We start from the raw sequence: 15319 nt of genomic DNA, 5'->3' as shown, positions 1-15319 counted from the left end.
TCGGCTATTACTTTGGATGCAAGCCTCAAATGAACCTGTGTGTTGCTTTGTGATGAACCGAGTCCTTTTCTCGTTACAAGACTTTTGCTCTCTCTGTCTAGGGACCCGTCTCTCATGTATATTTGCAAGGTCTCTCTGCACATCGTTCTTGAGGTTATAAGTATAGTGCACAGAAGGTTATTAGTGTAGTGCACGACTGGCGGGAGGAAGCTGAGAAGGTGGAGTGGGAAGGGTCAGTGACTTGGGAGGAGGCATGTACTAAGGTTGTAAAAAAAAGTTATAAAATATACACCTACAAAAAAAAGTTGTGAATACAAATACTCTCCTTAATAAAAACTAGTTGGGAATCCATGCTTCTGAGGTCTTTGAGGCTTCCAAAATTAAATTCTATCCAAACCTCCTCCCCTTCTCGAACCTCCAAATTCTTAGCATGTGGTAGCTTTGTGAAACTCTTAAGATAATACTAGTTGGGAACTTGTGCTTCGCACATCTTTTGAGGCTTCCAAAATCAAATGCTACCCAAACCTCCTCAAACCTCATCCTCCCTTGCCCGAACCTCTAAATTCTTGCCATGTGGTAGCTTTGTGAAACTCTTTCTTAAGATAATATAGAGATAGAGATGAGGCTTTGCTTGATTTAAGTGTTAACATTGTCTTGGTTACACTTTGACAAAATGATAAATCAAGGGGTTATAAATAGTATTTTTTAAAGCTTTAAAAATGAGGTTGTATATATATATTTTGTTCTCTCTCTCTCCCTACAATCTCTTGATAAAATCAAGGAGTTAAAAATAGTGTTTTCTAAAGCTTTAATGTAAAAAAAAAAGAGGTTGCATTTCTTGTTCTCTCTCCACATCCTTTCAGTATACAGTATACAGAGCACACAAAAGAAAATTACTCTTGCCTCCTTGCTATCATTGACTCTCACAAAGTAATCAAAGACATACAAGGATTGTTGGAGAGACGAGGGATAGTAGTTTTTTGAGGAGAGAGAGAGAGAGAGAGAGAGAGAGAGGTATTAACGTCGGTAGAATGTAACACTAGGGTATATACGACCAATGGTGGGACTTGAACTCGGGTGGATCATGGCCTTTATAAGGGTCCTAGCACTAGCCAACTTGCCCCACTTGAGAGAGGGTCCTTTTTTTGTGTGGTCACGGTCTAATTTTTTCGAGCACCATGATGCCAAATTATGCAATTGGATTGGAAACCGCAATACTTAGAATTGCATGAGACATTTTACAACTCCATAGTAAGGCCTTTGCCAAGGGCCAATGATGAAGTTTATTTAACAGATATCCTCCGTTATTACTCATTGTTTTGCCCTTGCCACAACATTCACCTGTGTTACTATGTGGCCATCTCATTTTACCATGTGTAAGATGTAAGAAGAGAGAGTCAAAAGAGTGAAAGACAAGCTTTATTTCCATTTTAAAGTCAAATTTTAGTGTTAAAGAGGAGGCACTATGATGAAGACGTGACTCTTTCTCTCTCATCAATGTTTAAAAATAGAACACCCCATCAAGGTGCATCTATTTGTGAATATAATAAGCAAGCACATCTTGCACTCACTATTTTGCTCTTTCCATAGCTTTCACTCACGTGTCACTTTGTGGCCATCTCATTTTACCATGTGTAAGAAATAAGAGTTGAAGAGTGAAAGACCAGCTTTATTCCTATTTCAAATTCAAATTTTAGTGTAAAGAGGTCACTTACATGATAAAAATGTATCTCTTTTTCTCTGTATCATCATTGTTTAAAAATAGAATACTCCATCATGCTGATTGCCCCAATCTTTCAGACTTAGCTTCCAAACACTTCACACCAACTCAAACAAATCATAGAAAGGTTCCCACACCCTCAGCTAACAGTTCTGATGTTTAGCTGACATAGAACGGACATTGTGGCCTCTCCTGTTTGTGATTCCGACTTAGAAACTATTACACAGTCATCAAACTGGCACTCACAGATGTTTCATCTCCTTAAACTTAATTAAAATAGCACTCTCAACACAACAAAAACATCAAAGCAAAAATTATGTATCCCAAACACATTGTCTGCCTTCAGATATACAATAACTCAACATTGTCTCAACAGCTGTGAGACAATGGGCTAGTACCATCAGACACAAAGCACACAGAGTGTCTACATATAGGTGCACATATACACACTCTTATACATGTATAAAAAATCGACACACACCCAATCACACACATGCACATGCATATACATACACCTACATATGCGCATGCATGCACATGGGAGCACACAAAAGCGTACATGCACGTGCACACACGTACACACATGCACGTATATACACACGTGTATGTATTCACAGACACACATGCAGACATATATCCACACACATAGGCATGTATATACACACATGTATATATCCACACACACACTCTCTTGCGTACGCGAACATAGAGACACATACACAAGTATACACATAATAGCACATGCACACATAGGCACAAACATGCGATTTTGTCGACACACACAATCATACACGTGCACACATAGAGTTGATACACACAGTAACAGTGTGAGGGTAACATGAGAGCCATATTCATTAAGGCTTTAATATATAAAGGTGTACTCACATAGACATGTGTGCATACATACTATCGGCAAAGATGTACTCACAAACATAGTGCTACATACACATGCGATTTTGTCAACACACGCAATCATGTGTGCATACATAGACATGTGGTATATACACACGTGTATATATCCACACACACAGGCACACATACACTCTCGTGCATACGCGAACATAGAGATGCATACCCAAGTATACACATAATAGCACACGCACACACAAGCACAAACATACTGCTACACACACACATGCGATTTTATCGACACACAAAATCATACACGTGCACACATAGAGGTGATACACACAGTATTAGTGTGAGGGTAACATGAAAGCCATCTTCATTAAGGCTTTAATATATAAAGGTGTACTCACATAGACATGTGTGCATACATACTATCGATAAATAAAGCTACACACATTTGCACATGCACATGCGTACATAGAGTTAGCATGGACACACTTGACACACATGCACACATAGACACACATATACTTCCATGTGTGTGCACATACATAAACATACATAATCGACAAACGTACAATCACACACACTTGCACAGGCACATAGAATCCACACATATATGAATATGCATGCACACACACACACATACACACATACCCACACACACACACACACATACACTTGCATACATATGCACAACACATAGATATATACATATACATACACATGTATGCATACACTCGAGCGTGCACACACACACACACACACACACACACACACACACATGTACACATACACGCACATGTACACACAAGTATTCATGTATGCACACACACATATACATGCGTACATGCACACAGAAGTATTCATGCATGCGTACACAGAAGTATTCATGTATGCACACACACACATATACATGCGTACATGCACACAGAAGTATTCATGCATGCGTACACAGAAGTATTCGTGCATGCGTACACATGTACACACATACATACACACATGCACGTATATACACAGGTGTATTCACACACACAAGCACATAGATGCACACCCACACTCTCTTACACACACACACACACACACACACACACACACACACACACACAAAATCCCACGGATGTGTACACAGAGTTGACACACAGTTTGAGCGTGAGGCCTTCATTAAGGCTTTACTACTTGATGATGTACTCACATAGAAATGTGCGTACACACTATGGGTACATAAAGGCGCACACACTCGCATACACGTGCACACTAACAAAGTTCGCATGCATACAATTAACACACACATGCACATGTATATACATATATACGTCCAAGTGTGTACACATAAAAAAAACACACACACACACACACGTACACTATCTGACCACCATAAGGGTTTATACCTACGCTAGCGCGAGAGAGAGAGAGAGAGAGAGAGAGAGAGAGAGAGAGAGAGAGAGTGTGTGTGTGTGAGGGCGTATACATGTGTATTGTGTGTGTGTGTGTGTGTGTGTGAGAGAGAGAGAGAGAGAGAGAGAGAGAGAGAGAGATGTGTGAACCCACACACATATACACATACATATTAGTAGTGTTCATCCCAACAAAACATACATATTTATGTTAGTGTTCACATATACACGTCTCACACTATGAGTGTATTCAGGCATATAGTCACTCATATTCGAATATAAGCTGACAAGTTGGTACATAGGGAAATTGAAATATTATTTCAAGGTGATTTATGTTGAGTTTTGTTGAATCCATGTGCGGGTCCATGACTTGCATGCTCTCTCCTTCCACATGCTCTCTCTTCTGAAGGCAGCACAACTGCTTGAGCAACAATGCGATAACTAATCCCATATCTACCATGTGACAGGTCTAAGAGCTCCACTCTAGCCATGTGCCACTTGGCAATAATGTAATACTAAGAGGGCAGTGTTGTGCAGGTCGCAGTAGCACACAAGTCGGATAAAAGGAACAACTACATCCCAATGTATGTAACAAACACTATGCATGAAGGAAATAAATATATAGTACTTCGGATTCGATGAAAATCATAGGGTTATGGAATGCCCAAAGAGGATGCAACAATAAGTGCAATATGGGTAAGACCATGGAGTGGGCGATTGAGATTGTCCAATGCACACATCTATTGCTTCAAACACTTCACAACAATTACATGGTTAGCAAGAACCATTTGCACGCCTAAATTTATAGATGCTAAATGTAAGGAGATGACACAATCAAGGCAAGAAAAAGTGGAGCTCGTGGTGTTGATGAGAGTGCAAGGACAATAGCAAGAATAGCCTAAGAATTAAGACAAGAAAGAGCTTTGTTAAGATTTGATCGAGGACAAAGTGTCCTGAGAGCAATCCTCTTTTGTTAATGAGGATGATAAATGGAATCTGTTATGTAATTTGTTAAACAATAGGGAATAGAGATGTGGGATGCAGAGATAAGTAGGTGACACCCACCGGGCTTTATTTTGATGTAATGAACTTTTTGCTGTTTTATATATATATATATATATATATATATATAATTATTGGTCAAAAAATTATTGGTAAAAAAAAAAGATTTGACCAAGCTAGTTGCAAAGGAAACACAAGAAGAAGAAAAGGCGCTTATAAGAAATCAAGTTGAAGAAGGAAGGAGAACCACCACTCGTGCGAAATGGTGAAGTGGAGATTCCATGGATTGTTTCATTTAGGGTCAACTATTTCAGACTCGTGCCTTGAATCCTTTAACCAAGTCATACCCATGCCAGTTTGAACCCGTCGGTTTTAGACTTGACATTGTCTGTACTGTGACCAAAATCCACACCATTGACCTGTTGAACTCGATTCTCTTTGAATCTGTGGTAGATCAAATTCGTGGTACAAAATTACACGAAAACCACACCACCTTATGACTAGCCGGATTTAACATGTGTACAATCAACACTGTTATATGGCAGCTTGGACCCGTGACCCTTCAAATCCATCGAGTATGAAGATGAACCCACTTGCCTCAGCTAGTCATTTGTCATATAGTTATGAAGATCAATAATCACACAATAGCTTGGGCCTGTTCAAATAGGCTAAGAGTACATGTGTTTAGCTTAATATCTTCTCTATAATCATGCTTAATTAGCTCCCTTATATCTAGTCACCATCTCCACGATTTCAGCCCTCATAAATGTTGATTGAAGACTTTCTAACACGTACCATCCACTTGCACTCAATGAGTTGCTCCACTTTCTACCTTTCACATGCTACTTTGACCTTTGGATCATAAATTATCATTTGTCTAATTCTTCTCTCCATCTACTAAGGCTACATGCTTCCCCTTCATGCACAAATGGTTGTAAGCTTCATCACTTGGCTTCTAACACTCCCCCAGAATGTGATTGAGGGTCTATCACCTTATAGGTATACACTAAATCTACACTCTTGGTATGCCACAACTTCTTCGCCAATGGGCTACAAATTAAGCTTTGATTTGACACTTTACACATGGGAGGATAGGGTTACAACACATATAGGTGAGAGCCATGTCAATTTTACAATTCTTACAAGAGTTTTTTTTTGGGTTGCTTCCTTCTTGAGAACAAATGTTGGCCTCCTTGGCCTGCTTCTTGTCAACAATATTTGGCCATATGTGACCTTGCTCTTATATCCTTCTTTGGCCCTTGGTCCTTTTGAGATGAAAGATTTCTCCTCATTCGATATGCAACCATGGTAGTCCTCTTTCGGATCCTCTTGTCTTCTTCTATTAAGGACTTATACACTTTTAAGTGCCCGCTTGATGCAGCCATGGTAGTCCTCTCCTTATCTTCTTCCACTAATGTAAATTCTACACATTTTAAGTGGGGGGTTTTAAAAGTTTTTTTAGTCCTCACCAATTGACTAAATCCATCACCCATCTATGGTCATTCTTTTCAAAATATAGCCATGCTTGATAGGAACCTCTATCTTTTACATTCAAGCCAAAAAATAAATCTTTAAACTTATCTTGGAGTTTTTTGCTTAGTCACATACAATTTATCAAGTTCATCCCAAGAAATCTTAGAGCTATTTTCTAATACAAGGTGGTGGATAAAACCATCTCTCAATCCTAATGCAATTATGACTAATGATTTGTCATCTCTATTCAACTAAAAGTTTGTCTCATACCTATAAGATTATGATCACCCCTCTCCCACTAACAATGCCCCAAAGTGCTTTCCTCACATTAGGGCCAAAAATGTTTGAAAAAGAACCACATTTTAATCACTTATACTGGATTTAGATTAAGCTTTGAAATGCGACATTCAACCATAAATATGACATTGGGTGTCATATTTACTTTTCACTAACTTCACTAGTTTTGGCTATTTTAGGGGGTTCTTGTTGAGATATCGAGCTCATCTAGTGAGGCAGTTGGACACTGATGACCCGCCTGGGGGGGATAGGTCCCACACTTACACCACTAGCATGGTTGGTGAGATCATGGGTGATATGCGGCCAGTGGGATGACAGGCTGTGTGACAGCCATTCTAGAGACTGGCATAGTTATAGCGCCAGCTCATTTAGTTGGGTTCACACTATAGAGAACCCTAGTATGTATTTGGTTGAGTATCTTTTCATATGGTGTGTACTCTTATCTTTGTATATGGTGTGTTGAGTGTTGTGTGAAGAAGAAGATGATTTTCAGCCTCTCACCTTGTGTGTTCTCTTTTCAGGTTTGTGAGTGTGTGTGTGCTTACAAGATCTCAAGCTCTCTTCTCCCCTACATCTTTTCATCATGGTATCAGAGCCTGGTTCATGCTAAGGGCTGAGTTGCAAGCAAGAGAAGCACAGGAAGTAGCACGAGGGTAAGAGCTTCATCTACTCTTCCCTATTTATGTTGGCGACTACACCCTTGTCGTGGGGAGCTCTACGGGAGGCACCAGTAACAAACGATCTCTGATTGTTGAGGAGATTTCTTTGAGGGAGTAAAGCTATAGGGCAACTATACTATCCTACTGGACAATAATTTTTCAGGCCGAAAACGCGTTTCGGGCGCGTTAGGACCTTCATTTTTCAGAAAGCAGGCGATTTCGAGCACTGCGGGTAAGTCATCGTTTCTATGCAGAACTTTGTTTTAAGAACTGCAGGAAGATAGATTGGTTGTGTAGACATTGTGTATATTGCAAGGAGGTCAACAGTTGCCATTGGGTGTATGTATACACATTGAGGTCACTGGTTGTGACATTTGAGTGTAGTACAGCAGAAAATACAATAGTTTGTGTAGGACAACCAGAGTTCTGTTTCTGGTAAATTTGTGTGTCTGGCAAGATGTTAAATGATGGCATAAACCAGATTGTTGCTGAGAAGCTTGACAAGAATAACTTCCATGCTTGGAGGTTCAGATTGATAAATTTCCTGATGGGAAAGGGTTACTGGGACTACATAGAAGGGGAGCAGCATGAAGAGGCAATGGAGATACCGGAGATCAATCCGACTGCTGTAGATGTGAAAGAGTTTAAGGATTGGAACCAAGGAGCTAGAAAAGTTATGTATTGGCTCTCTATCAGTATACAGGACACCATGATTGGGCACATACAGGATGCCAAGTCCCCCAAGGAGGCGTGGGACACCTTGGTAAAACTTTATGAAACGAATACCAAGGCACGAAAGATACAGTTGAAGAATGAACTTCATACTATGGAGAAAAAGAGTATGTCTGTGAATGACTATGCATTAAAGATCAAGGATATTGTGGAATCCCTTGCATCTATTGAAGTTTCAGTAGATGATGATGATAAGGTGGAAGTCTGTCTATGTGGTCTCGGGCCACAATACAAGGCGTTCAAGACGTCTATTTCAGACTCGAAAAAACATTTCCAATTTCATAGATTTGGTGTCTATGTTGATTATAGAAGAGAAGAGCTTGGGTGAAGACCAACTGCCTTCACAAAACAAAAATAGTTCAGAGCAACAGGCCTTCTACACAAGTTCAGGAAGAGGATGAGGTAGAGGAGGCCGTGGACGTGGCCAAGGAGGTGGCCAAACAGGTAATCAGAACTATGGCCAGCAGCGACAACAACAACAGTCCCAGAATTCACAACAACAACAACACGCAGGTGGAAGAGGCCAATTCAGAGGCAGGGGGAGTTAAAGAGGTCGTGGAAATTGGCAAAGACAGTATAATGATACACGTGGATGCTTTTATTGTGGTGGTAAGCGTGGACATGTGAAGGCAGATTGTTATAAGAAGTAGGCTGACATGCAAAATGGAAAATTGCAGCAAAACAACTATGCATCCTCGAGCAGAAACAATGAGGATAATGAAAGGTTGTTTGTTATGCAGCATGTCGTTAATGCCATGTCTGAAAATGTTGAAGCAGCACATAAAGATGATGTATGGTACGTTGATTTAGGTGCTTCAAACCACATGACAAGTCATGGGGAGTGGTTCAAGGAGATGAAAAATCTTGAAAGACTAGGTTTTGTGGAAACAGGAGATGATAGTGCTCATCCAATTGCCCATGTTGGAGATGTGCCATTATCTTTGCAGGATAGCAAAGTGAAGTACCTTGCAGATATACTTCATGTTTCGAATATAACAAAGAATCTGGTTTCAGTTAGCCAGATGATTGAGTAGGGTTTGTAGGTTCGGTTTAACCTTGATGGTGGTTGTTATGTTGAAGACTTTAAAGACAAGTAGGTTGGTTTGCAAATGGTAACAGAGTGGGCAGAATGTTTACATTGAATGTAAACATGCCTGAAGTGAGTGCTGCGATGTTTGCAAATGGTTCAGGAATTGTTGCAGACACAGACATTTGGCATAAAAGAATTGGACATATGAATGTGCAGCAGAGAATGAAGTCTATGCATATTAAAGGAATTGTGACAGGGCTGCCAAAGTTTAAAGTTGAAGGTATGCACAAAATATGTGAAGCATGCCAATTTGGAAAGCAAACAAAGCATGTATTTCCACGTCCAGAAATGTGAGCAGAAATGCACTAGATGTTGTGCATTCAGATGTATGGGGTCCTACAAAGACCATGTCTATGGGAGGCTGCAGGTATTATGTGACATTTATTGATGACCACACAAGGAAAGTGTGGGTATACTTCATGAAGGAGAAGGGTGAGTTGTTCACTCATTTTCAGAATTTCAGAGTTATGGTTGAAAAGCAAACATGGAAACATGTAAAGTGCCTAAGGTCAGATGGAGGGAGAGAGTACTTCTCCAATCGTTTTCTAAATTTTGGAAGAAGAATGGTATTCATAGATAGTTTACATGCAGATACACTTCACAACAAAATGGAGTTACTGAGCGAAAAAACAGGCACATTGCTGAGATTGCACGAGCATTGATGGGCAAGAAGAATATGCCGCATAGCTATTGGGCTGAGGCTGTTTCTACAGTAGTTTAGATCATGAACAGGACTCCAACTGCAGCCATACATGATGTAACTCCTCTAGAGGAGAGGTTTACTGGCAGAAAACCTAATTTGTCTCATCTGAAAGTCTTTAGATGCATTGCATATGTGCATGTGCCAGATGAGTTGAGAACTAAGCTGGATCCAAAAGCTAAAAAATGTGTGTTTATTAGGTATTCCCTTGAGCAAAAGGGATACAGGTGTTATAACCCTGCTACACATGAGTTGAGGGGGTAAGCAGGGATGTTATTTTTGATGAGATGATCAGCTGGTATGCTATTGAAAAAGAAGCTGTTGGGGCTGATGTGAGTGAAAATGTGATTGCACAGAATGCAAGTCAGCAATCACAGTCTTTGAGTGGACCAGGAGAGTCCTCATCTAGTGGTTTAGTTGATAGACCATGGAGCGGCAGGCTGCATCATAATACCAGTCCTGCAAATGTGATTAGTACATCACATAAAGGCAAAGAGAAAGTCATTGAGCGCCTTAGTATGCTTGACATTTCTGCAGGGCATTCTCATGTTGATGGAGAGCCTGGTGACTCAGAGATGAGCCTTGATGAGGATCTTGGGATACCAGCTATGAGAACACCTGGTGTAAAGAAGGCTATGGAAGCCATGAATGCAAAGCTGCAAAGATTAGGGAGAGTGAAGAATCCTGTGCAGAGGTTTACCTATGATGGTTATGTGGCACATCACTATGCATACATGGCAAAAGTTGTACAGGTTGTAGAGCCCACATGAATTGATGAGGCTGTTGGAAATGTGTGTTGGGAGAAAGCTATGGATGAGGAGATGGATGCATTGTATGGAAATGAGACTTGGGATTTAGTGCATTTGCCTGAGAAAGCCATTGGATGCAAGTGGGTGTACAAAGTAAAACATAACAGTGATGGAAGCATAAAAGGTACAAAGCTAGATTGGTAGCCAAAGGATATGCGCAGACATATGGCATTGATTATGAGGAAACTTTCATTCTAGTTGCCAAGATGGCAATAGTGAGAGTTGTGATAGCAGTGGTTGCGTCAAAGCAATGGTCTTTACATCAGATGGATGTAAAGAATGCATTCTTGTTGCTGCATGGGGATTTGCAAGAAGAAGTGTATATGTTGCAGCCACCTGGTTATGAGGATGTGTCACTCCGAGCATGTTTACAGGTTGAAGAAAGCCTTGCATGGCTTAAAACAAGCACCAAGAGAATGGTCTGACAAGATTTCTGAATATCTTATCACTATTGGCTTTCATGTAGCCAATGCAGATTTCTCGCTGTATGTGAGACACAGTGATAGAGGGTTGTGCTTGTTGTCATCTATGTAGATGACCTGATCATTTTACAGGGGACCATGATGCAGAGATCTTTGATGTGATCTTGCTTAGACAGAAGTTTGAGATGAAGGATCTGGGGGAGCTCAGATATTTCTTGGGCATTGAGGTGATTAGGTCACCACATCGTATTGGATTACTGCAGAGACAGTATGGCTTGGACATGTTGTCCAAGTATGGTATGACAGGCTGTAAGCCTATCTCAGTGCCATTGGATCAGAATGGCAAGTTGAGTGCAGATTCAGGAGAGATTTTGGAGGATCCTACTATGTATAGGCGCATAGTAGGAAGCTTGATCTACATGACGATCACCAGGCCAGATTTGAGCTATGTTGTTGGGTTGGTGAGTCAGTTTATGCAGGTTCCTTGGAAGCCACATTTGAATGCATTGAGACGCATACTGAGGTATGTGAGGTCTACTTTGCATTGTGGACTATTTTATGAAACTGGGATAGAGATATGTGTACATGGGTACACAGATGTTGATTGGGCTGGTAGTATCTCAGATAGAAGATCTACTAGTGGCTTCATGTTTTCTTTGGGGAGCACTGCTGTGACTTGGAGCAGCAAGAAGTAGCCTACGGTTGCTCTATCCTGTTGAAAAAATGTGGTGCTCATGCTAGATCAAGTGTGTGGAGAGGAGAGACTCACAAAGTACAAGAACAAACTCTTGCTTATTATGTTGTTAATGAATACAACTAGGCTTGCTCACATACAAAATGCCTCATGGCTTTACCTTTAAATAGGTGAGCAAGTGGACCTCAAGTCCATTCACAGTCACATCCTTCTCACCCTTCTACATAACCTTATTTCCGTAATACCCCCCCTCAATACCAACTATGGAAGGATGGAATAGGTGGTATTGGACATAGGATGCCTTTATTACATTAGGCATACAAGGTTAGGAATATAGGTGTGAGTATCTAGGATTTACAAATGTGTTCCTAGAGCCTTAGAGGCTATTACATTGATGCCATCTAAGTCTTTATTTGTTGTCGATGAAGATGTACACCTCGATGATGGTGCACCCCACTCTTTGTGTTTGCTTGGCTTCTTGTAGATGACATGCTTAGGAGATACATGCCATTGCTTAGACCATATGCTTTCCACCTTGACCATTCTCACACAATGATCATAAGCAATGTATTTGGTTGAGTACCTTTTCATATAGTGTATACTCTTATCTTTGTATATGGTGTGTAAGTGTTGTGTGAAGAAGAAGAAGATTTTTAGTCTCTCACCTTGTGTGTTCTCTTTTAGGGTTTTGTGAGTGTGTGTGTGTGCTTGCAAGAGCTCAAGCTCTCTTCTCCCCTGCATTTTTTTCAGTTCTTACTACTTAATGTAATCTGGCGTGGCTATTTGTGGGGGGTCCAACTTCAAAACCTTCTCCCACGTACCAGATGTTAGTACTTAAGAAAATAAAATTTTAAAAATTAGGTTCCTCCCAAAATGAGTTGTACATTTGAGTAAATTAGGTTCCTCCCAAAATGAGTTGTACATTTGAGTAAATACATTTCACATTCCCTAGTCTACTACGGTTGCACCTCTTTCTCATCGTATTTTTGCATTATCCTCTCCTCTATCCATCATCAAATAATGTCAAGATAACATCCAACTCGAGGCACACTCCTAATTCCATTTTATCATGTATTCTTCACAATGTTAAAGATAATCATGGTGTGCAAAAAGGCATAAACTTCAAGCTAAACGATTGGGTGACTATGCAACCATCATGCAAAGGTCCTTATATAAAAAGGCAAGGAAGAGGCTTACTCTACAATACCATTGGAAGGGGCATCTCTTAGAATTTAAGATAGCAATACGGCAAAGGTACAACATGTGTACACAATAGGAGACATGCACATGTATCCTTCGACTCTAGCATCTACATTGCAAGCTCATTGTAAGATGTTTTTTATAATTTAATTTATGTTCTTTATGATTCTATGGTTTATTTACATGTGTTGTATATGTGATAGATGTTTATCCATCAACAAGCATTGTGTGGCAACCTCTGGGCAACCTTACGGAGTCATTCACCATGGGACTTTCGAAGCTATGCATGTGGGAAAGAATTATTTTCAATCAACCATCTTATTTTTTAATTAACAAGAATATATTTTTATACAATGGTAAAGTATATTGTCCCTGCTGCAAGACTAGAAGCTTATGGAAGACTAGAGAGTTTACCTATACCAAACGTAAATTCTTTAGATTGGGAATTTCCAGACAAAGGTACTCTATGAGCATTTAAATCCAATATTGTCTCTTAGATATTCAAAAGTCTATTAAAGCAAGAAGGATTTCTAAGAAGATTAAGCAATCATGGTTTGTACCTCTCCATGTATTTGTGGCATGTTTGTGAGAAGAAAACATGAAGAGGATAAAAGCAATGTGGTTGTCTACACATATATCTAAGTCTTAATTGGATAACGCAATTGGAGTGAAATGGAAAGTGAACGAAGTCATCCATATAGGGATGAATTTATAAAGTGTAATGCTTGCATTAATTCTCTCATGATGACATACAACATCTCTTGATGACATACCTTGTACATCAGCTTAGAGTACAGACGATGGAAAAAGAGGAGAGGGGCTTGGATGCCATTGGATTCAGAGGAAACATTTATGTAATATGACCTAAAGATTAATTTGAGTGATGATGAAAACAGAGTTGTCCATGTGAATGCAAAATGGACATTGAGGGATGTGCGTGCATCCTTGGAATTTCTATTAGATGGCATACCATCAAACTTCAAATTTAAGATAGATGGTATTACAGTGGGAAGAAGATCTGAAAATACTTTCAGCTATATAAAATGTCTGTCCCGTGTAATCTTGAAGTTTTTTTAATATAAGATTATTTTTCACCCACTTCTCTTATCTTGTGGATTTATTTTGTAATTTTGTATTCAACATTATTAATAGTATTTAGGATATAAGTCAAGATGGCCAATGTTAAACAAGAAATTGATTTGAATATTAATCTCATATATATATTTATTCCAATGGTATTTATACAAGTTGGTTAGATATAAAGTATGAGAACAAATATCCTTTCTACTCATTAGGTTCTTGCGTCGTTGGACTGGCGGTGCCTATGGAATCTTTGGTCTCTTCTAATTCCTTGTTTGGTTGGGACTTTGATGACTGTTTATCTAGCTTGGATACCTTTGGCTTTGAATCCTTTCTAGACTTATACTCCTTAGTTTTCTTTGGCTTGATCTCTTTTTCCCTAAGCTTCTCCTTAGGTTGTTTGTGTTTCTGATGAGAAGCCTTTCCCTTATTCTTTGTGTCTATCGTTTTCTTCTTTGAGGATGTCCCAAATTTCAATGGAGATCTCAATTGAGACACTATGGGAAATCCTTTCCTTTTCAATGTCTTCTTTTTCATCTTAGGTGGGGTTTCTCGTGGTGGTGAATCTAGATCTTCACGAATCTCTACACGATTGTCAAGCATTAATCTAATTGCCTTTGCTCTCACACCCACCATATATATATATATATGTCTGTATATAAGATGACGTTATAACTGCAAAGAACTATGACATAAGTCTTAGTACAATATTAGTATAGTATGAAAGTTTTAGAAAAATGTATATATTAGTATGGTATACTCACAACAACTACTCTTTTTGATATGTCTATTGGAAATTTTGATTGCATGTATCTTCATGCATTTTCTACCACTCTCCATCCACATGAGCTTCTATCAATTTGTAATGGAACTTATAGCAATAATAGTTCTTTTTAAAACTCTCAACAAAAGCCATATTAAAACTTTAATAGTTGTATTGATACTTAGATAACATACTAGCATCAATGAGTGAAGGATAGATGTTTTCTAATGTGCTTATTATCTACTTAGATGCCTTGTAAAAACATAAATTATTTAATCTAATTTGAAATGGAACTTATAGCAATAATAGTTCTTTTTAAAACTCTCAACAAAAGCCATATTAAAACTTTAATAGTTGTATTGATACTTAGATAACATACTAGCATCGATGAGTGAAGGATAGATGTTTTCTAATGTGCTTATTATCTACTTA

The sequence above is a fragment of the Cibotium barometz genome, chromosome 28, assembly GCF_041138505.1.
Source record: "Cibotium barometz isolate CiBa-2024 chromosome 28, ASM4113850v1, whole genome shotgun sequence".
NCBI classification, from domain to species: Eukaryota; Viridiplantae; Streptophyta; class Polypodiopsida; order Cyatheales; family Cibotiaceae; genus Cibotium; species Cibotium barometz.
This window is presented reverse-complemented; position numbering follows the sequence as displayed.